An 11671-nucleotide genomic window follows, 5' to 3' on the forward strand; every position below is an offset into this window, starting at 1 on the left:
ATACATTTTGGCATTACTTGCTTTATCATTAGAAAGTTGAGATATGCCTTTTGCTTCGTTAGTTTGTTGTGGACTATTTTCAGCGGCAGATTGACCCACATTTGCTGCTCCAGTGAGTATTTTTGGTAGGAGGATGGTCTATTTGACTGAGTCACAATAATTGACTTTGTTTGTGTGTTCATGGTGATGAAGGAACATGTCGGCCAGAGCAACAGTGAAGCTCACTCATATGTTTTTAAGCGTCTTTGGAAAACAACGGCGCTCTATGGCACAGGCGAATAGTCACAAAACAATGAATGGCTGGTTTTAGTCTTTAATGGGGAGTTATCCTTTCCAAATTTCTGTCAAAGACTCCTGTGAGAGGACAGACAGAAATCAGAATCACCTCCAGCTCGTCATGTTGCAGTTCATGTTTATATTCATGTAATATATGAAGACTTTGAAGGAATGCTTATTTTTGTTCAGTCGATTAAGATGACTGACAGTTGGACATGTCATAAGTAACGTACGAATTATTTGGGTTATTGCCACAAACGTGTTTCTTGAGGTTGCAGTGACCTTTGACCACCAAAATCTAATAAGATCATCTTTGAACGTGAACGATTGTGGCAAATTTGAAGAAATTCTCTGAAGTCATTCTTGAGATATCCCATCCACAAGAATTGGACAGCTGAAGTGGAGGGACGTGAAGTCACAGTGACAAAATCTAATCAATCAATCCTTGAATCCAAGTGAATGTTTGTGCCAAATTTGAAGAAATTCCCCCAAAGTGTTCCTGAGATATTGTGTTCCCAAAGAATGGGATAATATGAGCTCACGGAAACCTTAAATTTTGACCTTTGATCCCAAATAATATAATCAGTTCATTCTTGAGTCCAAGTGAACAATCGGGCTAAATTTGAAGACATTCCCTCCAGCTGTTCTTGAGATATCGTCGTCACAAGAATGGAACAGATGTGAGGTTACCTTGACCGTCGACCCCAAATCTCTAATCCTTGAGTCCAAGTGAATGTTTTTGCCAAATTTTGAAGAAAGTTCCTCGAGGCGTTTCTGAGATATCGCGTTCACAGGAGTGTGATGGATGGACAGACAACTCGAAAACATAATGCCTCCGGCTCTGGCTGTTTGCCTGTAGAGAGTCATAAACAGGACCGAGCCAGTTACCAGGAGCTAAAGCCATTAGCACAATTTTACAGAGTAAACAGGCCAAAGGGCAGAGCAGGGAGCACCGGAGTAAACAGACGGGATCAAAACTGAAATGACAAACAAGGAAAAGCGGAATTTTTTTTTTTTTTTTAGCTCAAACAACCAAAGTTTTGCCGGACCTCAGTTTGCTGGTGATACGTGTTTCTGTGTGTGTGTGTGTGTGTGTGTGTGTGTGTGTGTGTGTGTGTGTGTGTGTGTGTGTGTGTGTGTGTGTGTGTGTGTGTGTGTGTGTGTGTGTGTTGTCCTGTTAGTTTTAAGTGTGACATATGAACTGAAGCTGCAGATAAAATATGAAAGAAAGTCAACCAATCACGTCTTTTAAAACGACCCACAATCGCTCACTCACAGCCGTGATTACGACGACAGGTCAATCAGATCCTTCAGCTGACTCTGTGATTGATGGACACAGAGTCAGCCGGAGGATCTGATTGGCCGAGAGAAACAGTCAGAAATTAAGACTTAGGAAGGAAGAAATAGGAAGTGGAATCTCTAGTTTTTCTCATGTTATAATTTTTTGATAGTAATTACACTAACGACATGGTTGCCGGTCCAATCACTTGGCCCGGATTACAAGAGGGGCGGGGCTAATTACGGCTAATCGTCAGGCAAACAGTGAAACCAGCTAATGAAGCAGAAACCTTTTATCGTCTCACTCGCATGCGGTTCATTAGAGTTTAATTGGGAGCGGAGTCTGTGTGTGTCACCTGCCTTTCTCTGTAACGAACCTCGTTAGTGGAAAATGTGCTGATTGGTGGAAAACCTCCAGCGACAGCAGGATTGGTCAAGTGTCTATTTCTGTAAAGTTGAGAATTATTTTTGCTGGAAAAATGACAAAGTTGGAGAATTCCTGCAGGAGCCAATTATATTCAGTCGCACGCTCACACACATTCACACTGCGTGTATTTACAGGAAAGACGAGGTGACAGTTTACTTTTACAGACATTCAGCTGCATTTACTGAATGTGCTGCCATGTGAGATTTATAACACTAGTGCAGTATATTTTATATTATTATTATAATTCAAACGCCTTTCTGAAGGAGTGTTTGCAGAATCAGTGAAGTCAATAAAATAGCAAAACAAGAGTGCACAAATCATATAGTTAAATCATTTATCATAATCAAAAGATTTCAGGTTAAATATGGGTTTCATTTGCACATTTTCAGTTAATAACCTATTTAATCAAATATTCTTTAAGGACTGGGTTTGAAAAAATACTTCTATATAAAAAAGTATTGGTTCTCTGAATATGAAAGCTAAATATGATTGTAAAAAAATTTTGCCAAACTTTTAGATTTTTATTTTTATTTTTAAAATTTCATGATAACCAACTCAACAATAATATTTGTCTTTTCTAGACTGATATAAATACCCGTATTAATTATGCCAGCTATATTCAGTCTTTGGTTTCAATTGTTTTGCAGTTTAATGTTTATTTTATTTTTTTGAATATCTGGGACAAAAGAAATACTCAAATATAGTTCACAACATTTATTATTATTTAATTTTGAGTATCTTCAGTCTTAGTCTGTAAATGTATTCCTTGTCTGCTGTTGTTAAAAACATATTTCAGATTTTTTTTAATTACTGACGATTCCTGATTAAATTTTTTTGCTTTTTTTTTTTTTTGTTTAAACGCTTTCATCTTTCATAAAAAAAAATTAAAGATCTGCTGATTATTATTAAAAAAAAATTTTTTACTTTTAATTTATTTCCTGCGCGGCTGTCTTTGTGCTTCTAATCACTTTAATCAGCAGTGTTCAGGATTATTTTTTTTCATCTGCTTAATAAAATGATTCATGACCATGTGATCGCAGACGTTCTCACACACTCGCTCTATAAATACACATTTACAGGAGAGAAACACTCGCGGCGTGCGAACATATTTTAACATTTTCACACCATTTAACAAACCAATTATCTGGTAATGTTGAGTTTTCTATTTTTCCCGGATCTTTTATTGACTCACGATGTCGGCATCTGTGGAACTGGATGATGTTTTCAACGGCGATGATAATTGTGAGCCTCTAAAATGTCGTCAGCCAGACATTCATGATCCCGTCAGCCACATGTGTCCAGATGCAGATCTCCAGAGGTGGTGTACGGGACTCGTGGTTGTTTTTTCTTCTCTTGTTGGTCGTTCTGATTCTCCTTGTGATGAGTTTGGCTCTTTTCTAGTCACTATGGATCACTTTCTAGTTGTTTTGCATAAATATTTGGTCATTTTGCATCTTTTTGTGGTTGTTTTGTCTCTTTGTGGTTGTTTTGCATTTCTTTGTTGTTGTTGTTGTTGTTGTTGTTGTTGTGGTTGTGATGGTGGTGGTGGTGCTTCTCTTTGTGGTTGTTTTGTCTCTTTGTGGTTGTTTTGCATTTCTTTGTTGTTGTTGTTGTTGTTGTTGTTGTTGTTGTGGTTGTGGTGGTGGTGGTGGTGCTTCTCTTTGTGGTTGTTTTGTCTCTGTGGTTGTTTTGCATTTCTTTGTTGTTGTTGTTGTGGTGGTGGTGGTGGTGCTTCTCTTTGTGGTTGTTTTGCATTTCGTTGTTGTTGTTGTTGTTGTGGTGGTGGTGGTGCTTCTCTTTGTGGTTGTTTTGCATTTCGTTGTTGTTGTTGTTGTTGTGGTGGTGGTGGTGCTTCTCTTTGTGGTTGTTTTGCATTTCTTTGTTGTTGTTGTGGTGGTGGTGCTTCTCTTTGTGGTTGTTTTGTGTCTCTTCACAGTTGCTTTGTTTCTCTTTATGCTCGTGTTTCTCTTTGTACCCGTTTTGAGTCTCTTTGCACTTTGTTTGAAGAACCTTTCCACCAGTAAACGGAGTGAATCTCTGGGCCTCGATCACATGTTAATAGCATGTGTGAACGGTTGTTTTTGCCCTCAGCAGGCAGCACTTTTCGGAGAAAAAGCCACTTCACACCAGCTGCTCGAACGCAGGCGGACGATCAGAGTCGAGCTGGTGGAACATTTAGCATCTGAAGGTGAGACTTTTCCCCTCAGGAGCTCCAGACAGTGAATACTCGACTTACATGCAGTCGGTGGACGCAAACACGACTCCAAATGAAAGATAATGTTGCTCCGTAGCCGGAGGATGTGAAAATACTGCTTTTCTAACAAGTTTAACGTGCTCGTGATGTGTCAGCGGTCACAACTCTACTGCCCACGAGTGCCGTAAAAATCGGTTATTGCAGCTTTAAAGCGACTCGTCTGTCTCGTTCTCGCTGTTTCGTACCCGCTCGTCCTTTTATTTCACATCTCGCTGTTCAGCCAAGCGATTTATTTAGTTCTCTCCTCGACAGACGAGTTCTTACCTGCTCTGATTCACATCCCCGGTGTGTGTGTGTGTGTGTGTGTGTGTGTGTGTGTGTGTGTGTGTGTGTTGATAATAGCGTTCCTCTAATAATCAGCCACAATTACGTCCCAACAAAAAAGGAGGGAAGAAGTGGGAGGAAGCTATCAGGAGGAAACCATTGATATGGTAATATCAATGTCACACACACACACACACACACACACACACACACACACACACATGCAGGCCTACTGCAGTGTGACAGCAGGAGAATAGAAGATTTCATTTTCTGCCTCACAAAGCTTTCTTTGCAACACAAGACTGCAACTGTTCATTAGAGACTGAGATCTTCTCGTCACATCACTTCTGATTCTCCCTTTTAGATTTGTTTTCCTGCTGCAGGGATTCTTCTGTCTGCTTCAGACACTTAACTTTCACATCAACTCAAACGTCAACTTTGATCTGTTGGGGTTTTGGGCTTTAGTTTGATATTTCTGTTGGTTTTAGACTTTAGTTTTATATATCTGTTGGTTTTAGACTTTAGTTTTATATATCTGTTGGTTTTAGACTTTAGTTTGATATTTCTGTTGGTTTTAGACTTTAGTTTTATATATCTGTTGGTTTTAGACTTTAGTTTTATATATCTGTTGGTTTTAGAGTTTAGTTTTATATATCTGTTGGTTTTAGAGTTTAGTTTTATATATCTGTTGGTTTTAGACTTTAGTTTTATATATCCTGTTGGTTTTAGACTTTAGTTTTATATATCTGTTGGTTTTAGACTTTAGTTTTATATATCTGTTGGTTTTAGAGTTTAGTTTTATATATCTGTTGGTTTTAGACTTTAGTTTTATATAACTGTTGGTTTTAGAGTTTAGTTTTATATATCTGTTGGTTTTAGAGTTTAGTTTTATATATCTGTTGGTTTTAGACTTTAGTTTTATATATCTGTTGGTTTTAGAGTTTAGTTTTATATAACTGTTGGTTTTAGAGTTTAGTTTTATATATCTGTTGGTTTTAGAGTTTAGTTTTATATATCTGTTGGTTTTAGAGTTTAGTTTTATATATCTGTTGGTTTTAGACTTTAGTTTTATATATCTGTTGGTTTTAGACTTTAGTTTTATATATCTGTTGGTTTTAGAGTTTAGTTTTATATATCTGTTGGTTTTAGACTTTAGTTTTATATATCTGTTGGTTTTAGAGTTTAGTTTTATATAACTGTTGGTTTTAGAGTTTAGTTTTATATATCTGTTGGTTTTAGACTTTAGTTTTATATATCTGTTGGTTTTAGACTTTAGTTTTATATATCTGTTGGTTTTAGACTTTAGTTTTATATATCTGTTGGTTTTAGACTTTAGTTTTATATATCTGTTGGTTTTAGAGTTTAGTTTTATATATCTGTTGGTTTTAGACTTTAGTTTTATATATCTGTTGGTTTTAGACTTTAGTTTTATATATCTGTTGGTTTTAGACTTTAGTTTTATATATCTGTTGGTTTTAGAGTTTAGTTTTATATATCTGTTGGTTTTAGACTTTAGTTTTATATAACTGTTGGTTTTAGAGTTTAGTTTTATATATCTGTTGGTTTTAGAGTTTACTTTGATATTTTTTTGCAGTTTAAGAGCTTTTAAAGCTGAAAGATTAATTTCTTCTTTTTTTTCTTTCCTTTGTAAATAATTCGTACCCCTTCGAGAACGCTTTGCTCAAGGGCACAGAGGCAGTTGATTTCCAACCTTCTGCTGTGGCAGCAGAGATAGGCTTGTTACCATGGTTACCCCAGAGAGAGAGAGTCTGCCATTCATTCCCCTCTTTTCCTGTTCATGTCAGTTCAGGTTTCTGAGTCTGACAGGATTATAACCTGACATGAAAACCTGAACACACACACACACACACACACACACACACACACACACACACACACACAAAGAGAGAGAGAGAGAGAGAGAGAGAGAGAGAGAGAGAGAGAGAATCTGTGACATTGAGAGAAAATAGAATTGAAGGCTACAGAGTCACAGTACAAATCAGACGCTATTTACCCTGGAGCACATACGCACACACACACACACACACACACACACACACACACACACACACACACACACACACACACACACCGTAACACACTGCAATGCTCTCAGACAAACACACACACACATGCAGACGCAGATACCAAAGCAAACACACACCAGCCGCTCTCTGTAGTTTGGATTACTGGCGCCAGGCTGAATGTGTGTGTGTGTGTGTGTGTGTGTGTGTGTGTGTGTGTGTGTGTGTGTGTGTGTGTGTGTGTGTGTGTGTGTGTGTGTGTGTGTGTGTGTGGATCGGGGGATTCAGCGGTGAAGTGAATGTGCACAAGGCCCTCACACACTTCATAAAGCCTTTTTAAACCCGGTTAAAGGTTTACACGGACAAATAATCAGGTCTCTCCAGCTGAATTTGAGCCGTATTAAACCGGGTCTACGGCGCCGGCGCCGTGGACGACCTGCTCATCCGACCTCTTCAGGGTTCGCTTCCTCCGGAGGAGCGGCTGAGTTTCAGGCCACGCTTTGGCCCATAATGAAACACAATACTGTACAACATCACATGTTGGAACATGAAGAAGCCTGAGTGCTTGGCTGAGGTGCATGCTGGGATTGAAGGGTGGAGGAGGAGGAGGAGGAGGAGGAGGAGGAGGAGGAAGTGCAGGTGGAGGTTTTTTTTTGCTGTCTGTTTTACAGCTCTCTAGAAACAGAGAAGTTTAACATCAGGTGTCGATGTTAGTGAGTTATTATTGGTATTTGTGGAACTTATTAACCCTCTGAACGCCACAACAAGGTTTGAAAGGAATGTTTTTCATCGCAAACCATAAAAAATGAAGCGCTTTAATATCAACATTTATGTAATCATAGTCTGGTTTTTAAATTTCGGATTGATCATGGAACGAATCATGACCACCGAACACTTCCGTCGGTTTAAAACATTTAGTTTTCATGGAAATCTGGAAGTCTCAGTTAAAAATAAATCAAAGAAATATTTTTTTTTAAACACGGGACACAATGAAGAGAATCAAACTGCATAAATTAACAGCGGCTGATCTGCTTTTTATGAATGTGAATAAGCAACAGAGTGGCAGAAAATTTCAAATGCTGAAGCCAACAAAAGCGTGACTGAAAAAAACCAATGTTATTGATTAGTTACCCAATTAATGCTTCAATTAAAGATTCAGTGTGTCGGGATAAAAGGGGGATCTATTGGCAGAAATAGAATATATTAATAATTATTCTCTCATTCGTGTCAAATCTCCTGAAACTAAGAATCATTCTTTTTTTTGTTTTTTTATTTCATGCACTGCCACGCTTCTACGGGATCCCAGGAGGGACAAAGTGGGTTTTGTATATTTATGACTGAATTGTAAAATTGACAAAAAGCCATCTGAAAGCTTCTTGCTGGAAGAAATGGATGATGGATAAAGATTTATTAATGTCCAAAAAAAGAAGCTGGATTTAGTTTTTTGCTATCGGTCGGGTCAAACAGCATCGAGTGCATTAAAATTAAAAAAGATCATAGCGGTGGGAAGACAGACCGAAAGCTCTCCCGACAGCTCGCAGGAAAAGATGGCGTGTAAATCTGCTTAAACAGACTTCGGCTTCGTGCAACTTTAATGCGAAGAGCTGCGGTTGAAAAAAAAAAAAAGAAGCTCCGCTGACGATACGGAGGGCTGTCGAGCCGTCTTCAGTGACGGATCTGTGGAAGTAGCTCGTGTGGTTAACTCACTGCCGGGTTGAGGCTGTACGTGTCGCCGGCGGCAGCAGGAGGTGTGAACATGTGTGAATAAGAGCTGTTACAGCGGCGGCGTTCCACCCGGGATGTTTGATCGACCCGTCCGTCCACCCCGACATCCTCTCCGGCAAAAACGCTGAACCCCGAGTTGCTTCTGACGCTGCGTAAACGACTAAAGGAATAAAGGTGCAAAACATTTAAAAGCAGTTAATAAATAGTTTATATCAATCCGCTGTTATTGGGACATTTCTCTTGTTTTTTTTTAACCTCCTGATATTTTTACTGTCGTCTAAAATAACCTCTCTTTCTTTTTTTTAGGAGCTCGTCAGGTTGTTTCACATAAAGAACAGTTGAGATTCACTCACACCGGCCATTTTGTGTCTGAATTTAGCTGTTTTTTATCTTTTGTTTTGGATCATTTTGGTGTTTTGTTTGTCTCTTTATGTTCATGTCATGTCCCACTTTTCAAACAAACAGTTTTCCAAAACTTTTTTGCTTGAATTCAAGAAAAACAAAAACGATAAAATATCAAGTATCAGTGCAACATAGTCGGCGCCATGCATCCTTTACTGAACTCCAGCTAGAAGTCTGCACAAACTGGATGGATTATGGTAATGAGTCAGAGGCCAGGTGCATGATGGGAATGGGAGATGAGTTTGTCAGCGCTGGTTGGTTAAGATATGAGGCAGATTATGGAAATATGATGGTCTGGATTTGAGATTTCCTCCAAAGCTGGAGGACTCAGAGAGTCTTATCTCAGACAGATTAACTTTCTTTCTCTCTGTCTTCTCTCCGCTCGACGTTTTCCCGCTTCGCAAAACAATCAAATATCTGTCCGCACGACAGAAACATGACTCAGCAACGCCAGAGAGGCTCATTTCACTCCGTCAACTCCAGAGACGCTCGGTTAAAGCAGCTTTTTGTTTCGGACGGGGTGTATTTGCCAGACGTTGGCAAAACATGAAAAAATGAGGGAGAAGAGTTTGATGTGGAGAAACGGTCCACCATCCAGGAAACCAACACAACCACTTCACATCCTGCTCCTTTTGTTTATTGAGCTAGTTTCATTTTTTTTCGTGTGTCCGTTCATCAAATTCCTGCTTCAATTCTTTGCACATGAATATTTTTAAACTGATCTGAAGTATTATTACAAAAGCGACCAAAAAGATCAGTAAAATTATAAAAAATGAATCTGCCAAACCAACCAAAAGATGTCTTAAATCAGAAAATATCAGCGTTGTGGCGGCAAAAAGTCATTTTTCTGGGAACCATGAATATCTGCGCAAACCAATCGATCTAATAGATGTTAATATACTTTATTGTGGGATGAGTGAAAACACTGACCGGATGGTGGCCCTGAGAGGAAAAGTTGGAGAATCCTCAAAGTCACGAAGGGTTCATCCTCTGGGCACCATCGATGTCTGCACCAATTTCCATGATCGTCCATTCAAAGGTTGGTAAGATATTTAAAAAGTCAACCTCACGGTGGCATTAGAGGGAAAAGTCTGAGGACCGGCTAAGTCAGCAGTATTCATCCTCTGGGAACCTCGAATGTTGGTTCAACATTTAATGTAGATAGTTGTTTAAATTTTTCACGGACCCTCCAACAGAGACAGATAATCTCCGTATCTTCCACTCGTCTAAAGAGACTTCCTTTCTTTGTTTCCAGATAAATCGAAGCTCTTTTCTTTCTTGTTGTCTTTGGAGAGAAAACGTTGAGTCAACGTTTCACTAAATGAGGTTTCAATTACGGAGAGACGGATGAGCGTTTCGGCAACGTTGTACCTTTCGCTCATCCCTCCGACTTCATTAACTTCCTGTTTCTGGAGCCGAGCCTCTCGTCTTTTTTGACCGTGTCTGTTTAAATGAGCTGTCGATCATCCCCCCCCCACCCCCACCCCACCACCACCCCACCCCCACCACCCTCGAGCCTCAATTACTCCGACATTATTACCTCAACGTGGTCAGAGGATTAAAAACCCTTTTCGCTGCTGTCGGTTCTCTTTAATGTGAGCAGTAAGCTGACAAACTACATCTGAAAATATCAATTACAACATCTGACAGATGAGAATTTTAACAGCTTGTATGTTTTTTTTTACAATGTTTTACAGTTGGTTTACCAAGAACCAGTACAACTTCTTTAGAGCTGGATCGTCCTGACATCCTCAGGTAGCGCTGCCGTCCTCTCAGGGTCCATCGTCCTCTCAGGGTCCCCGTCCTCTCAGGGTCCGACGTCCTCTCAGGGTCCGACGTCCTCTCAGGGTCCCCGTCCTCTCAGGGTCCCCGTCCCCTCAGGGTCCGCCTGTTTTCATATCCCCAATGACTACAATATTATAATGTGTGTAGCAAACATTATAAACTCCCCAACACATTTTTTTTAGAGGTCCATACAACGTCCCCAAAGACTCCTACGACCCCTCAAGACCCCTCAAGAAGTTTCCCCAAGGAATCCCGTAACCTCTTCAACAACACTTAAAACTTCTTCAAGGACTGTTACGGCCACCTCAGGGCCCCCTGCAACCACTGTAATGACACAAACAAACACCTTAAGCATGTCTACAGCCTCTTTAGGGACTCTTACAACCCCTTCAGGGATCATTACAACCTTCACAAACACCCCTATGGCCCTCTTATGGATCTCTGCAATCTTCTAAAGGATTCACAAAACCCCTTTAATGACACCGAATCACCTCAAGAATCTCTACAACCACCCAATGTTCAATAAAACTTCCCAGGACAACAACTACTAAAACCTCGGCAACCGGTACACCTTTTTTCAAGGATTCCTACAACCTCCTAAAGGACTGAAATGTATTTTCGGACCCTCCAGAGCCTCCTGAAAGACCTCCATAATCCCAATTAGATCCTCTCCAGGGACCGGAGACTCTTTTAGTTACGCATAATTTTTACTCAAAGACCCCCAGAACCTCTTCAAGGACCGCTACCTAATTACTATGAGTAATCAAATATTACTAGTGCTACTGCTAATTAGGTTTATGTGCTAAGTTTGTAGCTGTAAATACACTTTTTTCTTCATTATCAGTCATGTTGTAATGTCATGTGCCCTGTTGTAGTTTTCAGCCGCGGCCAGCAGATGGCGCCAAAGTACCACACAACCAACCCAACATCACTGAAGCCTCCCGTGTCCTTTAGGCTGGTTGACTTTGTGGGTGGAACTTCTGCCAGAGTGAGACCTCCTCCTTCCATCACAGACTCTTTATCGCTGTTTTTAGTCTTTCTGAAGTGGGAATGCAACATCTCCTTGTGTCGTCCCCACTGGGTGACCAACAGGATGTCCGTGGTCTGAAAACGTGGAGGTTTCAAACCCATAAAATTATAGATGTGTGTGTTTAGGTTGTCAAGGTCATGTCAAGACCGGTTCGGTTTATGTTCAGGATAATGACAGTTTGCAAAAGATAAATGGGGGATTTAAGG

Source organism: Embiotoca jacksoni, unplaced genomic scaffold, assembly GCF_022577435.1.
Source record: "Embiotoca jacksoni isolate LCO1_2020_lvr unplaced genomic scaffold, fEmbJac1.0.p SCAF_102, whole genome shotgun sequence".
Lineage (NCBI taxonomy): Eukaryota > Metazoa > Chordata > Actinopteri > Embiotocidae > Embiotoca > Embiotoca jacksoni.